This window comes from Globicephala melas, chromosome 12 (genome assembly GCF_963455315.2).
Source record: "Globicephala melas chromosome 12, mGloMel1.2, whole genome shotgun sequence".
In the NCBI taxonomy this organism is placed as follows: domain Eukaryota; kingdom Metazoa; phylum Chordata; class Mammalia; order Artiodactyla; family Delphinidae; genus Globicephala; species Globicephala melas.
In genome coordinates, this window is record NC_083325.1 from 56,885,356 (window position 1) to 56,911,311 (window position 25,956).

A 25,956-nucleotide genomic window follows, 5' to 3' on the forward strand; every position below is an offset into this window, starting at 1 on the left:
GGCATGAAGGGCAGAGGCAGGTCATAGGGCATCCCAGGACAGTGTCCTGACGAAAGGATGTTTTTTTTTTTTTTTTTTCACATCATCTGCATTCCTCTTGCTGGACCCTAAGCTGGCGAGTTACCTCCTCATATCTGAGTTTGGAAAGATCACATTGTAGAAGATGAACTAGTTTTCTTTACCTAACATTATGGTGCATTAAAAATAGATGTCATTATCGTTATTATCATTTTCAAATGTTAGAACTAGGAAGGCCTTGGAGATGTGGTCTAACACTACCTAAAGTCATAGAGTTTTATGTTATATTTAAAAGAACCTAGGTTGGGGAAAAAGAGGTAAAATTCGATGTCAGTTTCCTGCATAGTTGGTGTAAGGAAATACAATGATACTGCTTGAAGCAAAACTGTGTTGCATCATATTGTACTTAAATTCAGAATGTTTTTTAAGAGGTAATGAAAGCTTGAGATGTCTCAGGTGTTAAGTCATAAGAGGATTTTCCAGTTTTCAGGGAGATTTTAAGCAACTCAGGCATAAATCAAGATCCAAAATATGTTGATCACCTAGTTGTTTGGAAAATAGATTTTGCATAAAAATTGTTTAACTTCACAGACAAATCCATAGGCGTTTAATTCATAATATAGCTGAAGGTAGCACTCTTTTGGATGTCATTCATACTAGTATAGGTAAAAATGTGTGATCATTGCAGGGGGCTTGTGGATTTAATGGTTCACCAGCCCTGCCAGGGCTGAGACCATTATCTGTCTTGATCACTATTGCATCGCCAATGCCTGGCAAAGCGCTTGACGTATAGTAGGTGCTTACTGAATATTTATTAAATGAATGAAATAAACCAACCACAGGAATGTCAGTGTTTGACCTGGACCATGGATGGCAGCCAATGATTTGAATGCCTTCAGGATTCTCTTTCTTAGCATTTCCATAATCTGCCTCTTTGTGTGTTGGCTTTATTCTTTCAGACCAGGTCATCCTTGTGGATGGAAACTTGGTCATGTGGAACATTTATGTCCACATCTTGTAGGTTTTGCATTAAACAAAAACTGTCTCTACTTTTAGAATTCAAACTCTAAGGGGATGTGTTCTGATTGGCCCAGGTGGAATTCAGCACTTACTATTAGAACAATCAGCCAGGGCAGGTAGAATCATGTAAGAATGTGAAAACCTCAGGAACTGCATGGTTGGAATGAGGAAAGAGGCTTTTGCCAGTTTCCTCTCTGCAAACTTTATTATCTTTTAAGAGAAGAGGCTTATCCAAACTAATGGGTTATAAAGAGAAAAAGGAGTTGGATTCCTTCCTTCTAAAGTGTATGTTCTTTATCATGATTCATGATGACACGATCTGAAGGACAAGAGCCTTCAGGTGTGCAGAACACTAAAGTGAAAACAAGTTACTATGGTGAAAACACACAAAGAAAAGTCTAGGAGAACAACTGAGAAGTAATGAGAAAAAGCTTCCCGACATATGTCTAGAGAAGAGAAATGTTATTTCATTCAGCCAGACGTTTCTACAATTGTTGAGCAGCTACTGTGTGCCAGGTTTTGCAAATGGACTGTATTTAGGTCAGTAAGATCTGAGGGGCAGAGTTTTTGCCCCAGACAAGCTGGAATCCACCTGTGTGAAACTTACTCTCTGAAACATTCATATGAAACCAACAGTGGGAAACCACAAAATCTACTTAAAGAATTATGTAGAGCTCCTTCACACGATGTTTCTTCAAGTCAAAGCAGTAAGGTTGGCATTAGGAATTCCTCTCTTCATTTTCACCAACAATTCTTTTCCCTCACCTGATCTATGATGTAGCTATATATCCTTATATGTATGTTGGATATACACTGGTTAATAACAAAGTCTCCAATCTTCTTTTTTGTGTTGTTTAGAAAATTTTCTTACTCCTATGCTTCTGAGGACTATTTCTTTCCGTCTCTCTCTCACACACATACCCTTCTGAGGTGTTTCTGATAAACCCACTTAGGGAGGAGGCTACATGGTCTCTAAGAACCTATTATTCCCTATATTTTCTACATCTTACTTTTGAGTCACCTGCATAAAGAGCTCCCTGGGTTTTAAAGCCGTATTGTTGCAACTTGACTTAAGAAAAAGCCAGAATGAGAGGTAAATTTTAGCCCAGTTCCACAATTATCCAGCAGAGCTTCAGTAAGAAATTGTGCTTCTATTAAATCCTGTTTGAACAATTTCCTAAATACTATATAAATATGTGAAGTTCTGTTGCATGTACATCAAGTGAACTAATGCCAAAGAGTAAGTTTTGTTTTCCCTCATGTGTGTGTCTTCTATTTTTGAACACCTTAGGTTGGGAATCTCTTCAGACTTGCCTTCTGCAAATCACTGGGTATGGAAACCTTACTGCAGATGTGGAAAAACTGCACAGAAAATCCTGTGATTCTGATAGTGCCCAACGTGAAGAAATGCTTTTGAAGGTTAGTCCTTGAACACATTTTAACCCTTCACCTAGGTCAGCTAATGTTTTCCAAGTACCTGCTGTGTGCTAGGTACTGCTCCGGACATTAATGGTACAAAGGTGAGTAAGACATGGGTGCTGTAACTGGTTGGTAAAGCCTCATTTTCTTGCTGGTTCAGATGTTGGAGGTAAATTTCCATTAGAAAATTCATGTGAGAAGTTTAAGGTAAAGCCAGTTTTTGAGGTGTGATTGACATGAAACATTATATTATTTTCAGGTATGCAGTGTAACGATTCGATATTTGTGTATGCTGCAAAAGGATCACCACGATACGTCTAGTTAACATCCAGTCTTCTTAATGATTAAGCCAGCAGGCAATAAAGCCAGTTCCATTGCACAGGTTTCCCCAGTTTGTCCTCTGTTGGTGAAACAGAAGTCACCTGAGTAGGTCTTCCCTCCATGAAGGGTGAAGTGGTGGTGCAGGGGAGGCCTGCCTTGCTTCAGGTCTCACACTTGCTGTTGGTTTAGCATTGGGCTTCACAAACTTCAGGTGCCAGCTGTGTAATTGGATATCAACTAAACTAAGCAGGATAAAAGAAAGGGGGCAGGGATCTCTCTTTTCCTTTGAGGTTCAGGCACAAACACTGGGCTAAACCACCCTTTAGAACCCTTAGATCTGATGGAAGTTCTCACCTTCCTTAACCCTGGGCATCATTGTCTGCTGAGAATGAGAATCTTCAGAGGAACCACTATCTCTTTATGGTAGAATTGTTGTTGATGTTAGGCCTTACCAATAGGCACCTAACTGGGAATCATTAGAGCTCCAGAAATCTGCTTTTTTCCTGTATGTCTTCAGGCCCATCTCAAGACCCTGCCTGTGAAGTAAAGTAGCTCTCTAGTTACAACATTTTCAGGGACTCGTTTTCCTGAGCTTGACCTGAGCTTCAGAACTGTAGCAGGATGGGATGGGTTGCCTGGAAGGAGGTTAATATGGTGCCCTCTTGGAGTGGTTTGGGTACGTGACAGGAGAAATTTCTGTATGGAGTGAGTGGCTAGCTTGGAGGGTCATCAAAGTTCACTCTAATTTCTAGGTCAGCAATTCTGTTGCAGTTATTATTCAGGTGGTAAAAGCAGATAATGTCCATCCCTTGAAGGCTTTTATTTTAACCAGGCTTGTATCTGTCTAGTATTTTTATAACTGGTCTATAAGAGGTTTATCAATGGAATGGGGAATTTGAGGAGAGGACCATTATAACATTTGAAAAGTATTTTTTCTTGTACCCCTCCCCCCACTGCAACAATGATCTCAATCACTTATTATTTTATATCTTCTAGACTGTTGCTTGCCTAAATGTTATTTACATGTAGCTGGTTAGAATTGCAGACTTTGTTTCAACAAAGAAAAAATAGAGGTTTTGGAAATAGTTTCCTGTTTCTATTACAAATATAAACTGTTAAATATTTTAAGCTGCTAAGCAGTACTGAATTTTGCTGTTTTGCTGAAAATGTGATCAAACAGGGGAAAGATGCCCTATTCATTACCTTTCTTATGTTCTCTCGGGGTTGCCAGCGTAGCAGATTATCAGAATCTTGATTATGTTTTGAACCATGTACAAACAAATCTTGTTTCCTCAGGTGATTTTAGAAGGCAAATAACTATGAGTTGCTAACCAAAATCAAAAGGGTAAATAATTGAAAATTAACCAGAAAAGGGGCAGAGTTGCTGTTTCATTTAGCCGTCTTAGGAGACCTACTTAACCAAAGCACTTATATAACATATTTGAATGATACTAAGTATTATATAATTAAAATGTCCAGGAACTGCTCAATTTGATTAAGAACTATGAATTCACATGCAGAGCATTTATCAAACTGTTACAGTAACTGAGGTCTAGAGAGGTAATTAGCCTAAATTTTCATAGCTGGAGCCAGGAGCTAACCCCAGGTCTGCCTTCACTACAAAATGCATGCTTTTTTCAGGGCATCAAAACACCCTGTCTTTGGGTCGGCATGATTCCCTTCACATAGATGCATGCCATTATTTTTTAAGACTGTTACAGGCTTCCTGAGAAGTCTCTTGAGAGTATGACTGTTTGGGGTGGGGAAATGATGGGAAAGAGAGAGAGAAGAGTGCTAGCAAGAAGGTTGGTTCTATTCGATTGGGGGTGTATGTGGGACAGTATAATACTTGTAGCTTTTTTCCCTGACTCTTAAAACCACCACAGACTTTTTAAGACAGAACAAATGAAAGTAACCAAAACAAAATTAAGTATAATTGTTCATTTTGTGGTGTTAAAATCCTATTCAAACATTTTATGATGTTTTGTTCATTCTGCTAAGTGAGTTTCTTTCCAGTCTGTTTCTTAGCTGTCTTGTGAGTAACAGAATTTGGTATTTCATTTCCCAAGTTGTATACTTTACCCAGTGGTAGTGATGGTGAGCTGTGTGTGTGTGTGTGTGTGTGTGTGTGTGTGTTGGGTCATGGTTAAGGTTACAACATTTCTCCTGAAACCTAAAGGCTTGGGACCACATATAGGTAGAGTTTATGACTACCTGTATAATGTGAGAGGTATTGAAAAGAAATTATGGAAAAGAATATTTTCCTTTTAAATCTAGACTAGACAACAGTACTTAATGAAGATTTGTTGTTAATATTTCTCCTATAACAAGAGTTGTGGGTGGCTGTGGTCCAAAAATATCAATACAGTGGTATACACCAAATTGAATATTGGTGATTCAAAATCCAAGAAAGGCATGGAAAGAGACTGCATACCCTGGAGCAGAACTAATCTTGGGGTTGGTTCCAAGTTCCTGATAAAGCCAAAACCCAGGGGATCTTGACCCTTGACCAACCATGAATTTGATTTCTACCTCATAAAGACCTTACTGTGAGACTCATAAGGACAAGAGTACAGTGAAGACAGCAAAAAAGAGTTCATAGCACCCACGTCTAAGATAAACCTTTAATACTTAACCAATTTTTGACTGAGCTCAGCTGCCTTGATGCACCGCTGGCCTAGTGGGAGCCTATCCTAAGTGAGCCTGGCCTGGAGACTTATTAGTGCTAAACTTCGTGCTAATTGAGTAGGAACAGGAAAGAAGATTTTTCTTATCAGGGTCATTTCTGGAACCTATGGACCTGATACAGTGTTTCAGAATGTTTTCAGAAGAATACCCTTTGAAAGTGCAAATATGGTTCTTAGACTGGCTTTTCAGAGAAGGGTTCTCAACATTTTTATCAGAAAGGTTTTCCTTTTCTCAAATCTTTTGTCCCCTGAGAGTAGGGGAGGCAGATGCAGAAGATGAAGATAGGATTGTTACCTGGGAGTTAGGTTACCTGGCAGAGGCGTCCCATGGTTTGTTCCCCCTCCTTGCTTTCGAGCATTTGAGATGGATTTGAAGGAGAGAAAGCATGATGTTGGAAACTGGTTAGGAAAATGAAAATGAACAGGTAGGGCTTTGAGGTCTACAGTCAGGTTCTAACCAATGGGTCAGACACTGTTAAATTAAACCATTGATATGAATTGGTGAATCCCTGAGTCACCATTTAATGCATAAGACATGAATGTAGGATGCAGGCTAGAAGTCAGTCTTTGCTGGACACTAAACCAGGATCATGATCTTGAGCACTTGGAACACTTGATTCATTTCTAAAGGTCAGATTTGGAAAATAAAGCTTGATTTTTGAGTTCTGGTAACTAGCCTCAACTTCGGTGCAAATTTGAAATGATTTTACTTTGCTGTAATCATTGCCCTCAATTCTGTTGATTTTAATTTTCTTTTCTTGCTGAGTAACCTCTTAAATGACATATTGGACAGCATCTGACATCTCCCAGTCACTTCTAGCTTAAAAAAGTCCCTCCAGAACACTCCCAAACTCATTCTACAAGGTCACCATCACCCTGATACCAAAACCAGACAAAGATGTCCCAAAGAAAGAAAACTAGAGGCCAATATCACTGAACATAGATGCAGAAATCCTCAACAAAATACTAGCAAACAGAATCCAGCAGCACATTAAAAGGATCATACACCATGATCAGCTCAATATCATGCAGCTCAATATCAAAAAAACAGCCAAATCCAAAAATGGGCAGAAGACCTAAATAGACATTTCTCAAAGGAGACATGCAGATTGCCAACAAACACATGAAGGGATGCTCAACATTACTGAGCATTAGAGAAATGCAAATCAAAACTACAGTGAGGTATCACCTCACACCAGTCAGAATGGCCATCATCAAAATATCTACACACAATAAATGCTGGAGAGGGTGTGGAGAAAAGGGAACTCTCTTGCACTGTTGGTGGGAATGTAAATTGGTACAGCCACTGTGGAGAACAGTATGGAGGTTCCTTAAAAAATTAAAAATAGAACTATCATATGACCCAGCAATCCCACTACTGGGCATATACCCTGAGAAAACGATAATTCAGATTGCAGCTCTATTTACAATAGCCAGGACATGGAAGCTACCTAAGTATCCATCAACTGATGAATGGATAAAGAAGATGTGGCACATATATACAATGGAATGTTACTCAGCTATAAAAAGAAACAAAATTGAGTTATTTGTAGTGAGGTGGATGGACCTAGAGACCATCATACTGAGTGAAGTAAGTCAGAAAGAGAAAAACAAATAATATATGCTAACAAATATATATGGAATCTAAAAAAAATAAATAAATAATGGTTCTGAAGAACCTAGGGGCAGGACAGGAATAAAGACGCAGACGTAGAGAATGGACTTGAGGACACGGGGAGGGGGAAGGGTATGCTGGGATCAAGTGAGAGTGGCATGGACATATACACACTACCAAATATAAAATCGATAGCTAGTAGGAAGCAGCTGTGTAGCACAGGGAGATCAGCTCGGTGCTTTGTGTCCAGCTAGAGGGGTGGCATAAAGAGGGTGGGAGGGAGATGCAAGATGGAGGAGATATGGGGATATATGTACATGTATAGCTGATTCACTTTGTTATACAGCAGAAACTAACACCATTGTAAAGCAATTATACTCCAGTATAGATGTTAAAAAAAATGTAATTGAACAGTAGGCCTCTATGGACAAGTATTATTTTTAACCTATTTATGCATATAAATATTTTTTCTTCCTTTTTGTTAGAAAAAAGAGATTCCATTTCCATAGTATTATATATTTTTCTGACTAATATTTTGTGTACATGATTTACTTACTCAGATAGGTAGTGGAGTAGAAGGAACTTGAAACTAGTTTCTAGGTTAGTTTTTTCCAATATGTAATAATAAGCTGAACATCCTAGCATGTCACTTTATCTTTCTGTCGTTCAATTTTCAAGACCAAGTAGGCTTGTCATAGTTGAAAACTCTTTGCTTTGCAAAGCATTTCATAATCTTTTTCCTATTTTATTATTTTAAATATCTCTAGACAAGAACATAATATTGTTGGTTTTTTTTCCAGTGGGAAACTGAAGCAGGGAGAGGTTAAGGCATTGTCTTAAGCTACCCAGTTATAAAGGGTAGGAACATGGAAAGTGGGTCTTGTGGTTTCCATGCGTTGTCATATTCATATAAACCCTATGATAAAAAATGGTGTTCTACGTCATAGACAATAAATAGTTTATGGGTTGTTTTTATATACACTAAGGCATCTAATTGTTTCAATAACCCTATAGGCAGAGATGATAAACAGTTTTTTATAGATAGGGAAATTAAACTCATAGAACTGAAGTGACTTGTTCAAACTGTCACAGAGAGTGAGTGATAAAAAGGGAACTTGAATTCCATGTTTCCAATTTCTGGATGATTACAAATTACTGTCCATTACAAGTCAGTTGTCTCTTTGATTGAGTCTTGGGTCTCAGCTTCCTCTTAGAAATGGGCTGCTTGCTGATGCTAACCTTAGCAGTGGTGTACAGAGAAACGCAGTTCACAATTCTGATTCTTATTATTTTCACCCACCAGAACTTTTCACCATCTTTTGTTAAATTTCATGCCCATTAGTTGAAAACATTGGATTAGAAAAAAATTTTGAAATATTTAGATGATCGAATTCCTTGGACACTGAATTTTAGTCTACGGAGTAAGCCCAAGCAAACCAGCCCTGAAGAACTAGATCTTATTCGGTTAACATACTTCCTCTGACTTTTAGCTCAAATTCTTGCTTTCCATAGGTGCATATGTTTACAGTATGCAATAGAATTTTCTTTTTCTTTCTTTTTGTATTTTCAATGGTATAAAAATCTCTCAAACAAAGATTATAAGGTGTCAAATTCCATCACAATGTGTTCCAGGGATAAAATAAACAGAGCCACCTCCCCATGCCAGGCACTATGATAAGAATTTGGGAGGAAGTACAGAAGAGTAAGGCATGGTCTGTCTTTGGGCCTAGCGAGAGAGAGAGACGTATGAACATGATAATATTACTATGCAAGTGCTGGAGTGGAGTTGTTTATGAAAAACCAAAGGAGGAGAAGGTGATATGTGAGCAGGACTTGGAAGTAGAAACTGGATAAGCAGACAAAGGGAGAGAACATTAGGATTAAGACAACCTTAAACCTAAATCTTTTGTAAAAAAAAAAAAAAAAAAAATACGGTATCACTACAGACATGGAATAATAATTGTATATTTGAAATTCAAAAACAGTAGTTGTTGAAAAAAGTATTAAATTTAATATTTGCACTGCAGTTTTCCTGTATATTTTATTTAGTGTAAGTTATTTTAATCTCAAAAGTTGCCTGTTCATGGTATAAACATTCTTACATTTCAGAAGAATATAAAGAGACAAAGTACCTCTTCCTTCCCTAGACACAGGCACTACTACTTCCTACTTACCATGGACTGTTTTGTATCTTTCTGAACTTGGCTTCAGTATACATTCAAATACATGGCTATCTTTTTACCATAATTGTCTTTAAAAATATTCATAGAAAAATTCGTTTCATGTTAAGAAATTTCTGAAGAGTTCTCCTAATATTTACCAGCTATAAATTCAAAGACTGACATTAGGAATCATTTAGTTCAACCGTATCACTTTGTCATGGCAGACACTGAGGTCCTGAGGGATTACATGTTGGTGCGGGTCACCCATGCAGTTAATGACACACTCTTTGTCTCTTGATGACCAGGACCATGATTTGACAGTCTTCACTTCATGGACTCAGGCTATCTCAACCAACCATCCAAACAAAAAACAAAACACTCTCTAAGTCTTTCAGGGTATTAAGATTTTTCAAACATGCAGATAATGAAAGCAAGGCACTGGTGTTCTTGAATTTATGCCTATTCCCTAAATTCTTTTTTTTTTTTTCTTTCTTCAAAACTCTATCTGGTGGAAATGGGCACAAGTCTCTCTGAAATGTAGTGGTTTCTAGAAATGTTTCTATTTTTAAGACATATTAAAATAATGAAACTACGAAATTGGTGACAGATTATTCCCAATAGAAATGGGGATGGGGCATAGCGACTGTGTATATTGAATAATTAGGGCATTAATGACTAAGTAAAACTGATCATTGGAATCCCTGGAATGAATGCTTCTAGGTAAATTTCCTCAGATTTCCCCATCATTAGAATAATATGCCCAAGAAGCATTTTAGACTGTTCTGCATTCATTCTGTATTCACTTTGAATAACAAGTAATTCTTAAAATGGCCTTTTCAGGTGAGGAGACGTTTGTAGCTGCAAGAACATCATTAGCAATTTATTTCCCTTCAGGAAAAGTAAGATTGGCACATATTGATGTTAACTGTAACCTCTGAAACATCTGTTCTGCTTCAGGGGCAAGCAGCAAAACTAGATTTATTACTTTTATGTGGCTTTTATAAAACCCCCACGGAGCCCAGAATAATGGATTTCTTTAACTAAAAGGAAAACAATTATTGTGAGCATAAAATACCAAGGTGAGTTGTGGAAAATTGGTAAAATAGCCCTACCTCGAGCACTAATGTCTGTCTCTGGCTGAATCCCATCTATGAGATGTGACATTCTATCCCAAGATCATAATGAACTCATTCCAATTCTTGACTAAAAAGAATAAACTTATTTTCACGGTGGTGATCATGATGCTCACAGCAAGCGAAACTTCATCTTTGCTGCTTATTCCCTTTAAAAACCCAATGTGTTCATTGATCAGAAAAAAGAATCCATCATCGAAGGAAACTGTTGGTCCCAGTGAGTGCCCACACCATATAATAATTAAACAATGAAAGCCCTTTAAAAGACAGCAGAGGTCCAAGGTGCCAGCGAATGACAAACGGTTACTTCTTCCAACAAGTACTTTATGTACCTAGTGGAGCATTTCTGCATAGACAAGATTATGGAAACCAGTGTGTGGAAATGCTTCTGCTATATATTTATAGTTTATATTTTTGAACTATCAATGAAGAATTCTGATTTGCTTTAAAGGTGGTATAGTAATACCCAAATGATCCAAAACTCAGGTTCCGTATTGATATTCTTGTTGTAGATTTTCAGTTTTACATACCGTGATTTTTTTTGACTCAGTTATTTTATTTTGTCTGAGTGTTTTCTTTGAAATATATACAATTTATAAATTGTATATTTAATGCCATTAAATACAAGCTTTCTGAAAAAAAACAGCCCATGAAATATCATTATGAGAAGTGTCAAAAAGGATGTATTTGGTGGCCATGAGCCTGAGGAAGTACAGCATTTTGCCTGTGTAATATCTTGTGCTTCATTTTTTTTACAATGACTTGCCTATAGCATGGTTTCATTTCAGTTAATCCTATTTCTTTTAGAACTTGCATCTCTGCTAATTGTCGTGGCTAATTAGTCTTACAGCAAAAGCAGGCAACCAACAGAAGAAATGCCCTTTCAAAGAAAAGCTTTGTGACAATATATTTTACTATACAGTAATGTAGTTGACAAGTAAAACAATCTGGCAAACACTGAGTACTTAGTCTAGACGTGTCACATATCTTGACATTAACCTGTATATCATACATTTTGTATGTTGGACAGGACAGATTTTTCTTTAGCATTTAATATTGTTAGAGAATACCCATATCAGATGAGCTAATGTTCAAAACAACTCTCCCTTTAATAAGAAATAAATAAGTAATAATTAAAAATAATATACTTGAAGTAAGGGTTGATGTACATAAACTTTGCTGGCCAGGTTCATCCCCCAAAGAGGCCTTTTTGGGATGGACAGGGATCTCTTACCTTTATCCTCTATCATAAGGGGAGAAAAACCTCTGAATAATAAATTCCATGTAGGCATGCTTGGAGTCATTGCGATTACAGCCTCACAAACTGGATTCAGCTGGTACTGTGCTTGACCCTGAGTCACTGTGTGTGCACGAAAGCTTCAGTCGTCCAAGGTACATTTAGGAGGGAAAGTGAATAGGAAATCTCCCAAATCTTGGACTCCCAGAACCAGGGAATACAACCTGTAAGAGCACCAGAGCAGTGGCCTGGGTTGCAAGTTCTCTTGAGGGACAGCTGCTGCTGTTGCAGTTATTACCCTGTTACCATCACATTCTCTCCTGGGTACCAGCTCTATGCCAGGCACTGTAAATATAGCAACCCTTTATATCCTTAATGAGTCGTTTTGGAAAATAAAAATTGAGCCTCAGAAAGATTGTGATTCTCTTAAGGCCACAAACCTAGTAAAGGAGCAGAAAAGCAAAGTCTGTCTGTCTTCCTAGTTTATCATCAGACAGTGGATATCACAGGCTTATTTACTTGGAGGAGGAGAAATGAGACAGTAAGATTTTTTTTTTTTCCCCATAGCAAGGGCTTGGAAGCCTTTTACTGTGTTTCCTGGAGTGTTTTTCTTCCAGAACGAATGTGTTCAACAATTCTACTTCGACACCAATGATATATCTGATTTACTCTAATGAAAGAAACATAATAGGAAGTGGGTTTTCTGCTTTTAAACTCAGATATTTTAAGAGCTGAGTTTTCTAAAAGCGGTTGCTATGCTAGTTTAAAAAAAACAATGAGTCATGTAAACAGCGCATTTCCTGAAAAAGGCCATTGTAAACGGAGTACAAAATCACATGTAATATGTCTATAGGGAGCTTTTCCGTGTGTAGCCTGAAAAGGCTTCTTGCAAAGACAAGCAATATCTGAAGTGACATATTCCTAAATCTGTTTTCAGAGCTACCACATGAAACTCTGTTGTGGGAACTGGGTTTCTTAGCAAGGTTTAATGTGGTTTAGTGCCAGGCACATCTGCTTTGCGGCAGTTTCAGAGAATGCGCCCTTGGTGTTCTGTTTCCTAAGGCTGATGTTCTTGACCACAAGGTGTTTGCTTTTGGCATCATGTGGTAATCTGGCAGGCTTCCCCTGAGGACCAGTCATTTTATACAGACTCAGCATGTTCTCCTCAGTGCCTCTGCCTACAGTGTAATCTTCTTGTGAGCCTTTGATAAGGTGCCATTCTCCTTCAGCCAAATGAAACATCCCAGTGGGAGAGAATTAAGAGGGAGTAGAACATCACAAAGAATTCTGGGAGCTGTGGGGACTATTCTGTGTTCTCATCATTGGGGTAAAAAAAAAGTGCAGGAGGAAGAATATGCCAGTTTATTAAAAGGATTCAGAAGCTTTAGGATATGAATGAAGTATCAGTTTAGTATGAGAATAATTTACTTCCCGTGGAATATGGGGCATATAGAAATTCAAGATCCTACTTGAATTGGCTCTAGAGGAATGATGTGAAGTGGCCAGACGGATTGGTCCTGCCCATACTTACCCCCAAAACTGTCCACTCAAATGTAAGTTCCTTAGAATCAGGGGGCATATCTTGTTCTCAGATGTAGTTCTCCATTTTTTTAGCACAGGGCCTGGCACGTACTGGGGACTTAAGAAGTGTTTGTTGAAAGAATAATAGAACCCTAGTATAGAATTTAGACCCTTGAATGTTAAAAACACAGTATTTCTACTTGCCAAACTGCTTGGTCTCTTAGTTATCTTATGGATAGATGTTAACTAAGTATCTTATAAATGGTTGATTTTTCAATGGAATATTTGGGTATTTCTTAGTCTTTGCCCTATGTGTATGTTTTTAACCTCAGATTCTTTTGAAGACTTGCAGTATGACCTCCAGGTATCTTGAGAGAGGAAAAAAGACAATACTTCTTAACTTCTATTTTGTTTTCCTCTTCTCCAGCAAGAAGAAGGATTTTTATATTGTAAAATTTAGAATAAACCTGACTAAGGGCCAGTGAAGTACAAGAGAGGTGGAGCAGTGGTAAGCAAGGACCTATACATAAGGTTTTTTCCAATGATTTCCAGTCTGTACACACAAATTCATTGCATCTGTAGATAGTGAAACAAAGTTTGATATAATTGGGCAACTGTTTTCAGTAATTTTAGAAAAATCACACAAATGGAGCCATGCGGGGAGATTGGAAATAGCGTCTTAGTTTTGATTCTCTCCCGGAGATAAGGATATGCATGCAAGTCGGTTTTGGGGAAGTGATCCCAGGAAGCACAGAATGGGAGTGGGAAGGTGAGCCGAAGTGGGGAGGAAAGCCAGCAAAGGTGCATTGATTAGTGAATTATTCCTGTTGGAAATTAAGTTCATCTCATTTTATGTCCTGAGAGACTGCAGGACACGTCTCAGTTGTCTTACTGAGGAAATTCATCCGGGGTTTTTATCCGTTAAACTTCATCCCTCATTAGGAGGCCCTGGGGCATTAGCCCTCTGGCAAATGCTACTCTGCTCTGGGGTCTAGCAGGCTTCTTTGGCAAAAAATGCCCTCTGGCAGATATGAAGGAAGTATGCGGTGACCTTCAGAGAAGACTGAAGGGGTAATGAGTGGGGTTCTGTTAACAGCTGCTACAGACAGATAAAAGTAATCTTAAAAGTCATGGATAGAAGGAAAATTCCAGAATCTTTATACCAGTCAAATGGATGTTAATTTCCAAGAAAAAAATTTCCTATTGTTTTTGAACTCTCAGAGAAAAAGCAATTAAACTAAACAGTGCCAAATTAGCCTTATTAAAAAAAAAACAACTATTAGAATGGTTCATCAGAGGTCTTGATTTAGAAGCTTATACAGTCAACTTTTTTTTTCTATATCCTGTAGACAAAAATGGATGAAAGTACAGATGGACAAATTCACAAGTAATTGATCAACAGTACCTAGCACGTTGGCGAATTATTCTTTGTCATTCTCGGTCAGCACATCTAGTCCTTTAAAGCTAATTCCTTTTATTTTGAAAAAATATAAAAATATCTCATGGCCACACAGGGATTTTGATATGTCCTTTTACTAAGGCAAGCCTTTCCTCTCAGTCATGAATATCTTTGACCTAGATGAAGGTGTCTGGTGGCAGGCCCTGAAGCTCTGTCCTGCACTGTCGTTATTTCATTCTTTGTTTTTATAAATGTTTTGAGTGAAGACATGGAAGGCATTTCTGAAAAATTTCCATCAGATGGCTCCTAGGAAAGATGACACGGCTGGGTTCAGTAAAGCTCTCAACGGACTGGAATGATGACCTGAACCTCCTGACTGATTTTATTAGGGAGGAAATGTAAAATCTTGCACACAGGTTCAAAAAATAAAAATACACCAGTATAAGATGAGGCGTAATCTGGTTTACAGTAGTTCCTATAAGAAAGATCTAGGGCTTTTAGTTCATTACAGACTGAAAATGAGCTAATTTATTTCAGCTGTCAAAAAACTTAATGCAGTCTTAGATGAAAGACATAAAAGCTTATGTCCAGAACAAAGAGGTTCCACTGCATGTGTCACTAGTTCAGTTTTATCTGGTGGATTGTACTCTGTTCCAAAAGCATCCTTGAGCTGGTGAGAACATTTGAGACCACTTAGATACATGTTCCATAGCCCGAGTGTGTGTTCCCATGGTGGTGTGTAAGGTGTGCCAGGCACACAAGAAATCTGAGGATAAATATGTCAAATATTCCAGGAGCACCAGTATCACTTATTTGGTGAGGGAAAGGAGATTAAAGTTACTTGAGTTGGATAGTTTGAAAAACGATTTCCAGCTTAAGCCACATATTTTGATATAATTATTAATCCACATATATAATATTACAAAGTAGAATACAAAGTCCACATCACATTTTAAGTTAAAATATGAGACTCCAAAGAAATTTCAGCTTGCAGAAGGTGACTTTTGACAGATATTTCCAGAACTCTCAAAGCCACGAGTTCAATTTCCTCTGCTGGAACTTTTATTCAGCAAATGTTTGCGGAATACCTGCTATGTGCTAAGCACTGGTCTAAGCTTGAGATACATCAGTGAGCAAGATGAATGCCGAGTCCTGCTTTGATGGGAACTCATAAGTAGAAGAGTTTGAGAAGTACAGCTTATTTTACAGGCGAAAGGGTCAGGAAACACAGTGTTAGTTCTGAGTTACTGTCCTAGTTCTACCATTTGCTGTCTTGGTAATTTTGGTCGATTCTTTGATTTCCTTAAGTCTCAGTTTTCTCATCTATATAATGGCAGAACAAGGCCTATCGACTTTATTGATGGGAGTGTTCAATGAGATAACGTGAGCAAAGCACTCGGGAAAGAGACTAGAGTACACATTCATTAGGTCAGTAGACAATGGCCTTATTACAGAGGTTAGGTGACTTGCTTATATCCACACCATTAGACAGCTACAGTGTCCACAGCACTCAAGCTCTGTCTTCCGACTCCCACTTCTGAGCTCGTTGTGTGACAAAACAATTCTGGGTGTTATAACCTATAAAATAAACAAGGCTTATTTTTACTTTTTCTATTATTAAAATAATTCATGTATAGTGAGACAAAAATTAGGAAAATGCATAGATGCAGAAAATGAAACAACAGTAAAACAAAAACACAAAAAGAAAAACTTTATAACCATTCATAACCTCTTAATTGCAATTTTGGTATAATCTGTCAGCCTTCTCTTTATTTTTTATTTTTATTTTTTTATTGTAGTTGATTTACAATGTATTAGTTTCAGGTGTACAGCAAAGTGATTCAGATATATTCAGATATATATATATAATGTGTATTCTCTTTCAGATTCTTTTCCATTATAGGTTATTATAAGATATTGAATATAGTTCCCAGTAGGTCCTTGTTGTTTATCTATTTTATATATTTTAGTGTTTTTATTTTATATATAGTAGTGTGTATCTTTTAATCCCAAACTCTTAATTTATCACTCCCTCCCCCTCCCTTTTCCCTTTGGTAACCATAAGTTTGTTTTCTATGTCTGTGAGTCTATTTCTGCTTTGTAAATAAGTTCATTTCTATCTTTTAGGTTCCACATGTAAGTTACCTCATATGATATTTGTCTTTCTCTATCTGACTTACTTCACTTAGTATGATAATCTCTTGGCCCATCCAATAATGCATTTGTTGCTGCAAATGGCATTATTTCATTCTTTTGTATGGCTGAGTGAAATTCCATTCTCTCTATCTCTCTATCCCACATCTTTATCCATTCATCTGTCAATGGACATTTAGCTTGCTTCCATGTCTTGGCTATTGTGAATAGTGCCGTCAGCCCTCCTTCTAATGCAGAGTTTTTAGCAGTTATATTCTGTCAAGCTTACTATCGTGATTTTTTTCTATTTATTATTAAAGCATATGCTTTGCCCTATGTAATCAGAAGCTTTTTTTTTTTTTTTAATGGCAGGGTTGGACTGGACCGTCTGCAGGGTTCTTTTTCCTTTTTCCCTTTTTTTTTTTTTTTTTGTTGTTGTTGGCTGCACCATGTGGCTTGTGGGATCATAGTTCCCTGACGAGGGATTGAACCCGGGCCCTTGGCAGTGAAAGCACCGAGTTCTAACCATGGGACCACCAGAGAATTCCCTCAGAAGCTTTTTATTGCCATTGTGTTTAGTAACTGCAAAATGGTCTTTTGAGTGTGTGACAGTTTTCTTAACCATTTCCTTCGGAGTGGACATTTAGGCTGTGGTAATAAAAATCTTGTGCATGAATAGACTTCATGGCCATAGAGTGCCCTCCTTACCAACAGGCAAAGCCCACTCTTCTGCAGGCGGTGGTCCTGCTTCATGTATTGGCGCTTCAGGGAACTCAAGCCTGAGCCTTCTCTTTACCCTCTCAGATTTGTTTAACCTACCCAGGCAAAAATCTTTCTTTTTTGGACATGGTTTTTCACCTGGTTCCCCCTGTCTTGGATAACCTCTTTGGTTCCCAAGTCATTGCTGTTCTAGAACATTCTCTCTGAAGCTCCTTTCCTCCTCATTTAACAACCACAGATTTATCCTGCCTCCACCTCTCTCTCTTGGTTCTTAGAAGTTACCCATGAAATCCATTGGCAAGGTGGCTGAAAGAGTATTTAATGATGTGTGTGTGTGTGTGTGTGGGGGGGGTGTGCTCGTGTGTGCATGTGCACCTGTGTGCATGTTCAAGTGTGCAACGTGAGTTGTAGTTTTGGACTATGGTTGTGAAGAGCCTTGGAACACTTTGAACTTTATGGCTTGTTAGACGCTGTAAGAAATGATCTGTGTGAGTTGCTTTGGGTTAGGTGTTAAAAAAAAATATACTGCTGGGGGTGTTTATTGGGGGAAGTTTTATACAAGGGAAAAACATTCCCTGCCACTCTGATATATACTGTACACAAAAAGATGATCAATCCAGATGTTCTCTAATGTAAAGAAAATATGACCCATAGCTTTTGGTCATACCATTTCGACTCTGCAGCTCAAAAATTGAAACAAATTTTTCCATAAAACACTGGAGAATGATGCAGGCCTCAGGCAAGCAAGTGTACACTGGTCTCTTGTTCTAGTGTTTTATGGTATAAATGTAAAACAGTACTGATGATTCATCTGAAGATCAGAAAGTGTACACAGTTAGGGTTATATGAGTATCAGGCTTTCTGAATTAAGATTCAGAATTCATACCTAAAACTTGTGGCTGTGTACTGTTCCACATGACTGACTTTTTTCAAATACATCAAATATTCTTTTCCAGTACAATTAATACCAATCTACTGACATCAGCAGAATGCACATGAAATTCTAAACGGATATGCCTTTCCACTTAACTCTTAGTTCTTACCTAGAGTCAGGGAATAATCACAAAAACAAATAACCTTCCATTATACCAGGAGCTGTCAATGCAGCATATTTGGAACATGTTGAATTGTAGAGGAAAGGCATTTGTGTATTCTTCAAGATCAAATGTTTATAAATCTGGAGACCAGGAATGGTTCAAATTTGAATGTTTTTTGCAGAATTCTGTTAGTAAGGTATTAGAACAATGTATGATCACTGCAAACTAATACAGGTTCTGATTTCTAATTTTGTCCAAATTCCTTTGCAAGTTTCCCTTTTGATATTTTTGTAGCTCTAACACCTTTGGACACTTGACTGAGGTAGTTTTTAGACTCACTGATGGAACAATTGGATGTTTTCTCAAAATAATCATACAACTTCCTGACCCCGCAGTGAACATTTTTTGGACATCTTTTTATTTTTTCCTTGTCTTTATCTCTCTGTGCTCTTTCTTTTTGCCCTCACAAATTTTGTGTGTCTGAGGTCAGGAGTCAGGAGTTAAATAGAGCCAGGACTTGGGTCCCCAGCCATGGCATCCCTGGGGCCTCATGGACCCTGCAGTGGATAACCTCCACTTCTAATAAGCTCAAAGTCAAAGATTTTCTTTCTGTTTGCCTTGTCACTTCTAAGTTTACTAGGTGACTGGAGCGTGTTTTGCGTCCCCTTGGTTTGGTTCTAAGACAAGACCTGCAGACGGAATGCAAGAGCACTACAGACCCCTGTCTCTTGCCTAACTACCCTCCAGTGGTTGCCAGTGGAGGGAACAAAGGCAAGGGAGACCACAGTCCTTGTATAGGACATGTGATTTTGAGGAAGAATTCTAAGCTGGATGAGGGAGGGGTAGGAGACAGCTGCTCTCCATTTCTCTCTTAAGAAAGCCAAGATAATGCCTCTCAGGGTACAACAATCAACCATTTCTCTATTCAGGTGATATGTATTTAGTCTTGTAGATGCCATTGTGGTAGGTTCTAAAAATGACATAAAGCTGAAAAAATATGTCTTCAGGGCTTCCCTGGTGGCACAGTGGTTGAGAGTCCACCTGCCGATGCAGGGGACACGGGTTCGTGCCCCGGTCCGGGAAGATCCCACATGCCGCGGAGCGGCTAGGCCCGTGAGCCATGACCGCTGAGCCTGCGCGTCCGGAGCCTGTGCTCCGCAACGGGAGAGGCCATGACAGTGAGAGGCCCGCGTATGGCAAAAAAAAAAAAAAAAAAAAAAAGTCTTCAGTGAGCTTACAATTTAATAGGGTGTGAGGAAGGTGGGAAGTGAAGGGTCAGAGAGGAGCATAACCTTGATGTGAACTAAAATGTATGCAAGGTGCTCGCTAAATACTCGCTGGAGGAGTGACCAGATGCATGCATGGTTAGTGTACCACTGGGGGTCAGAGGCCAGAGAAATCACATCTGTTTTGGGGAATCCTTTCCAGAGGTGGTATTTTGAATTGGTCTTTAATATAGAAATAGGATATTAAAAGGTGGCTATGGAGGGAAATCTGGGTGTAGGATATGGCAGAAGTGAAGAGCAGCGGGGAAGTACTGTGATCTGTTCAGAAGACAGTGGACCATTTCTCAGGCTGGAGTGAATGTGTGGTAGGGGTCAAGGAACAGGAGATTAAAAAGGCTGGCCGGATAGGCTTGGATCCCACCATGAAGAACTTTGAATACCCAGCATAGAAGTGTGGCTTTTATTTTTTGAGCCATGGAGAGCCTTCAAAGAATTTTTAAGGAGGGCAGTGGCCTGATTAGAGGTTTACTTTGGAAAATCCCCTGGTAGCATTTTATTAAATATATTTGAAAGAAGAGAGCCTAGAGGGAGAGGCATGCCAAGAAACTACTACAGTTGTCTAGGCTGTAGAGGGGAAGAGGAAAAGGGAACAAGCGCCATTCAAGGGGAGTTGATGGGGCTTAATCATTGATTGAACTTGGGAAGGTATGAGAGAGGAGGCATTAAAGATAGCTTTGAGGATTTGAGCCTGAGTAACCAAGAATTTTGGTGCTCAGAAGAGAAATTGTGGAGTCGTAAAGGAAAATTGATTTAGGGGAGAAGGAAGAAGATTGGCTTGTTTACTGATACATTGAGAAACTAGCACAGAAAGGCAGATGGGGGGATGTCTATCAAAAAACATGTAGGCATTAAACACAGGAGAGAGAGAGCAGGCATTGGGAGAAATGTCTGCAGAGGGAAGAGTGTAGAGAGATGAGAAGAGGGATACAGAAGGGGCAGGTTGGAGGTGGAAATGAATCTATGAGAGGGGCAGGTGCTAGTAGCAGAGGAGAGGGGCAGGGAGAAGGAATTTTAAAACCGTAGCTGTGGATTCTCCTATATTGAAGTTCCTGTTACTTTTTAAGCTTCCTGCGGGCTGAATATTCTTGAGACACTCACCACCCCCATAAAACCAAGTGTTCTTTTGGGATCCGGTCATATCATCAATTGTCTCCTGAAGTGATCCAACCCCAGCTGTCATTTAACAAATAAAAATTGTTGTGCCTTCTTTTTCTTTGTGTTTTTTTCTTTATATTCTCCATGACTGTCCTAGCTCATTTATTTGTTTCTTTTGGTTTCCTATACCAGTCGTTTGATGATGTCTGTCATTTTTTTTATGATTCCTCTCTAAGTTTTCAATGTTCTCTAGTGATAAAACCTAGGTTGGGCTTCAGTTATAACAAAGGCCTGGCTGTTGCTTTAAAATCAACAAAAGCTGAGACTTTGGAGGTCTCTGTGGTACTCTTTGCTTTCACTGCTTTACTGTTACTGTCTACAGAAAATAAGAAATTCAAGACTTCAGTCATAGAACACAGAGTAGAGACAAACTCGTGTATGTGCACATGCTCATGTGTGCGTGAAGTTAGCTCTTCTGATGATGTAATCCGTACCGGTACAATGAGTGACACTATCTTAGAGTCCCATGAATGATGGGGACTCATGAAGAGTGATGCCAGTCTCCCATGCCATCTGGGCTGACTCAGCCTTAGAATTTTGCTGTCAGTAATAGTTTACAAAATACTTCACACATACACCACGTCTGGCTCCAGCCTCTCTCTAACCTCACTTCCTCCTTCTCTTCCTTTAAGTAATTTGGCTGCAATAGCTCCGGCTTCCTTGCTGTTCCTGGAAAGTATTTACTAAGCACGTGCCCACCTTGGGGCCTTCCCTTGCAGTTCTTCTGCCTGGAACGTTCTCGCAGGTGATGACACAGTTTACTCTCGCACTGCACTTAGATCTCCTCTCAGAACCTCAGAGAGAACCTGCCTCCCCCCGATCCCCAATGAATATAGGACCGCCCTGCCATTCTCTGTCCCTTTACCCTGATTGACTCTCCTTGTGAGCACTCATTAGTCCTTGAAGTTATACATCCATCTACTTATTTGATTTCTGTTTGTCTTTCTCACTAGAATGTAAACTCTAAGAGGGCTGAGACTTTGCTTTCTGTATAGCTGTATCACTGATGCCCAGAACAGTGACATTCAAAAAGTATTTGTTAAAATAAATGTTTGAATGCATGAATTTGATTCTTAAAATAATTTTGTGAGGTAGGCTGTGGTAGATAGCCCTATTTTACAGTGTAGAGACTGGGGCGAGGAGAGTTTGAATGACTTGCCCAAGGCAAAGACTTGAGATCAAGGTCTCTAGGCTCCAAGTTCACATATGTCATACTTGATCACTTACATGCCCATGAAAAGGGTACCTCTGACAACTTTTTAACCTTAGGCTTTTGAACGATATTTAATTTCATGCGTACTTTCTGATACTTTGTTTTTTTTAAGTCAAAGCTTTCTGCAACTATTAAAAATTCTTTTGAAATTTTGCTTTCTTTCTTCTCTGGAGAAATGCAGTGGAAAAGGGATGTTTTATTTTTGCTGTGTTCAGCAAGTCTCTAAGGCACGTGTTTATGAAGAGTAGAGCTGCAGAATGGCTTTGTCTTCTGTAGCATAAGGGAAACAATTCTTAGTGTTGAAGGAGAGTAAATAAGATTTCATGCTCCTCCCAATTCATTCTGCCACCAGCTCAGAATCTAGAGAGAATTCTGTGCTGTGATCAACTATCTGAGATTTAGGAGCAAGGCCAAAATAGAGTATGCATAGAACGGCTTCCTATTAGTTGCCACTGTGGCAGTTTAAGCCATTTGTAGGCTGGAAGAGAAGGTTGGGCTTTTCCTAGGCCCTTAGTACATCTCCTCTTTTCATTTTAGGAGTCTTTTTCTTTTCCTATTACATTTTCCTTTCACCTCCCAACACCTATTTTTTTATATAAGAAAAATGTCATTTCCTTTTTATTTATTCACCAAACATTTATTCAATTTGTTTACCAAACATTTCTTAGTTGCCTACCCTCTGCCAGTTATTATATTAAATTCTGGAAATTTAAAATGTAATGAGGATACAGCCCCTGCCCTTACTTGACTATCCTGCCTTTTTAGAAGGCAGGATAGTCAAGTAAACTGTTAAGTGTACAGTACATGCCATTGTACAGTTCATGCTCTGAACGCTCTGATCCTCTAAGCCCAACATTTTCTAGGAGCCCAAGCAGCGTCCTTCCTCCAGATTCGGGGGGTCAGAGGAAACTTCCTGAGAGGACAGTTAATGCTTGAGATGACTGTGACAAGGAGAGAGATAAGAGCCAGACCGCATAGATATTTGTATGCCATATTCTGTTTGCTTACTTGTTTAAAAAAATATCGTTGGCCTGGGAGGGATATTAAGTAGGAAGTGATGTGGTCAGATCTTTTTCTTAATAGATAATACAAGAGTTAATGTAATCTAGGAGAGAAGTGTTGATGATAGCAGTAAGAAGGATGGGAGAAACAGTCAGACTTTCGGGGATACTAAGGAGAGAATTTATTGCCAAGATATAGTGACCGATGGAGGGAGATCAGTGAGGAGTTGGAGTCCTGTGTGATGACCCTCAGGTTCCTCCCTCAAGCTATATGTGGACAGACAGCTTGCTGTTCACTGAGAGAGGGGCTAGAGGGAAAGCAATTTGGGTGGGATGAAATGACAGGTTTATATCTGGTCATGTCATGTTTGACATCTAGTTAGAGGTGTCCAGAAGTTAGTTGAATTACCTGTCAGGAGCTGATGATGAGATACATATTTTGGGAAGTTTATCACTGGGGAAAAAAGGAGTTGATACCTTTAAGGGAGAATCTATAGAATGTGAATAGAAGAGTACTGAGAGTAGTTTTCGGGAAAACAAACATATTAAAGGAGAGAAGAGGGAGATGGGTGATAAACGGTGATCAGAGAGTAGAAGATCAACAGTAGGTGACTTCATTCTTCCTACAGTGTTCTAATTATCTGATAGTTTTTTCTTTAAATTGGCTCATTTGAATTTTTCAAGACATGGCCCTCTGTATTCTTACAGGGTTTTTAAAAAATCACCCAACTTAATTATTATCCATAAGAGAGGCAAAAGGTATACATTTATTTTACCTAATGACAAATCAAGAATATCTGAATTTAGACAGGTAAGAAATCATCTGTCACCATAAAAGGAAGTTTACCGTTACTCTGAATAGTTGCAGTTTGAAACATTCACTTGTCTAGAATTGAAGGTGGCATTTTCAAAACTGTAACAACATGACACCTAGAGTTTAGCTGCCATGTGGTGTCACAGCATTACATAGAATAAGACATAGACATTAAATGGATCGTGGATCAGAACAGTGCACACTGTGCAAAGTGGAAGACAATATAATGGTGAGTGACCCCTTTTTTATTCAGGGACAAAACATATAAGCATGGGGAAAAAACCCAGGAAACTGGCAGTCTTAGTCAACCAAAGGTAAATTTTAGATCTTTACAGTTCTAATTTTGCTGATTATGGTCTGTTCGTTCTCTTTATCTTCCCCAAATCTTATCTTCTCTGTGTATTTTAAGTTTAATAGTTGCATAAAGTGACTGGGACCCTGAGCTGACTGTAGTTGTGTGGGGAGGGGGCAACAAGGTGGCAGGAGGTCAGTAAGGGAGTGCGATAGGACATGAGAGCAAATGTAAGGAATGTGGGAAAGCATATGCATTTATTTTCATTCATTCATTCATTCATTCATACAGTAAATAGATATTGGGGACTTAATATGTGCAAACACATGTCAGCTCCAAGGGCACCGATGTAGTCAAGTAAGTGATGCATCCACGTTCGTAAGTAACTGGAATACCAGTTAGATCAAGAAGTGGTAACAGGCAAGATACAGGTGGTCATCTACACAGGTTACATATACAGGTGGTTATATGTACAGGTAGTTTGCAGGACAAAAACATTACTTTACGCAGAACTATACTTTAAGAGAGGCTTAAAGGAGTGGCTAAAGTTTGAGCTGTATGGAGTCAGACTTAGGAATGGTAGTTCTCAATTCTGGCTGATCAGCAGAATTGCCTGGGGAACTTTAAAAAATTATCAATAAGTAGGTACCTCACCAGATCATCTGAAACACAACCTATGGGTGAAGGGTCAATCATTAAAAAATAAAAAATTCCCCAGGTGATTCTCCTGTGCATTCAAGATTGAGAACCACTGACTTAAGTTAGGGGAAAGAAAAAGTTTCTATTAACAGTTCTTTTCCAGTCTGTGATTCAACTTTTATTAACTAGAACACACTTAAGTAAAATACTTATTCTTTTATAACCAATTTCTTCTTCTATGACTTATAACTCCTTATAATTTAGTTTTTAAAAAATTTCTTTGCATATAACATTTAAAAATAGGTAAAAATAACAGGAAGTCAAGAAAGCAGTTGGGCTTTATTTAAAAAAATCTTCCAAAATTATTCTGAATTTATTATAATTCACCTCAATTTCTAATGCAGTGTAGACTTACGATTATCTCTAATTATGAAAGAACTAATTCAAGTATGGTCACTCTGTCTTAAGGAAGGCAAGTGCAGAAATACATTTTTTTAAATTTTATAAATTTTTATTTATTTATTTTTGACTGCCCTGGGTCTTCCTTGCACACGGGCTTTCTCTAGTTGTGGTGAGCGGGGGCTACTCTTTGTTGTGGTGCGCGGGCTTCTCATTGCGGTGGCTTCTCTTGTTGTGGAGCACGGGCTCTAGGCACGCAGGCTTCAGTAGTTGTGGCTCGTGGGCTCTAGAGCACAGGCTCAGTAGCTGTGGCGCATGGGTTTAGTTGCTCAACGGCATGTGGGATCTTCCTGGTCCAGGGCTCAAACCCATTCCCCTGCATTGGCAGGCGGATTCTTAACCACTGCGCCACCAGGGAAGCCCCCAGAAATAGATTTTGAAAAAGAGATGTTTACTGTAAGGTTTGAGAATTAAAATATTCTAAATTATCCAGGGAAGCATAACTAATAAAGAAGCTATTTTCCTAGAGCATTCTGCATCATTGTGGTTATTATTATATGTGTCATTCAAATGTCCATAGGGAGAATCATAGTATTCTGATAAATAGAGCAAACAGAAAGCTATAGAGAGTTTAAATGCTTTTATTTTTAGAGAACATAGGTGTCTCATAATTTTTAATGATATCTCCACTCTAAGTAAATTAAGCAAAGCTAAATGAATAAAGATCTAGACAAC

At 38.7% G+C, this 25,956-nt stretch overlaps 1 long non-coding RNA gene across 1 annotated transcript in view; it reads left to right on the top strand.

Moving 5' to 3' along the window:
- Positions 1–2,334: 2,334 nt before the first annotated feature.
- The window catches only part of LOC132598231 (uncharacterized), a 271,631-nt gene continuing 248,009 nt past the window's right edge, over positions 2,335–25,956 (top strand). Inside the window, exon 1 of the long non-coding RNA XR_009566213.1 lies at positions 2,335–2,457. This is a non-coding gene — a long non-coding RNA (uncharacterized lncRNA). The remainder of the gene's footprint in view (positions 2,458–25,956) is intronic.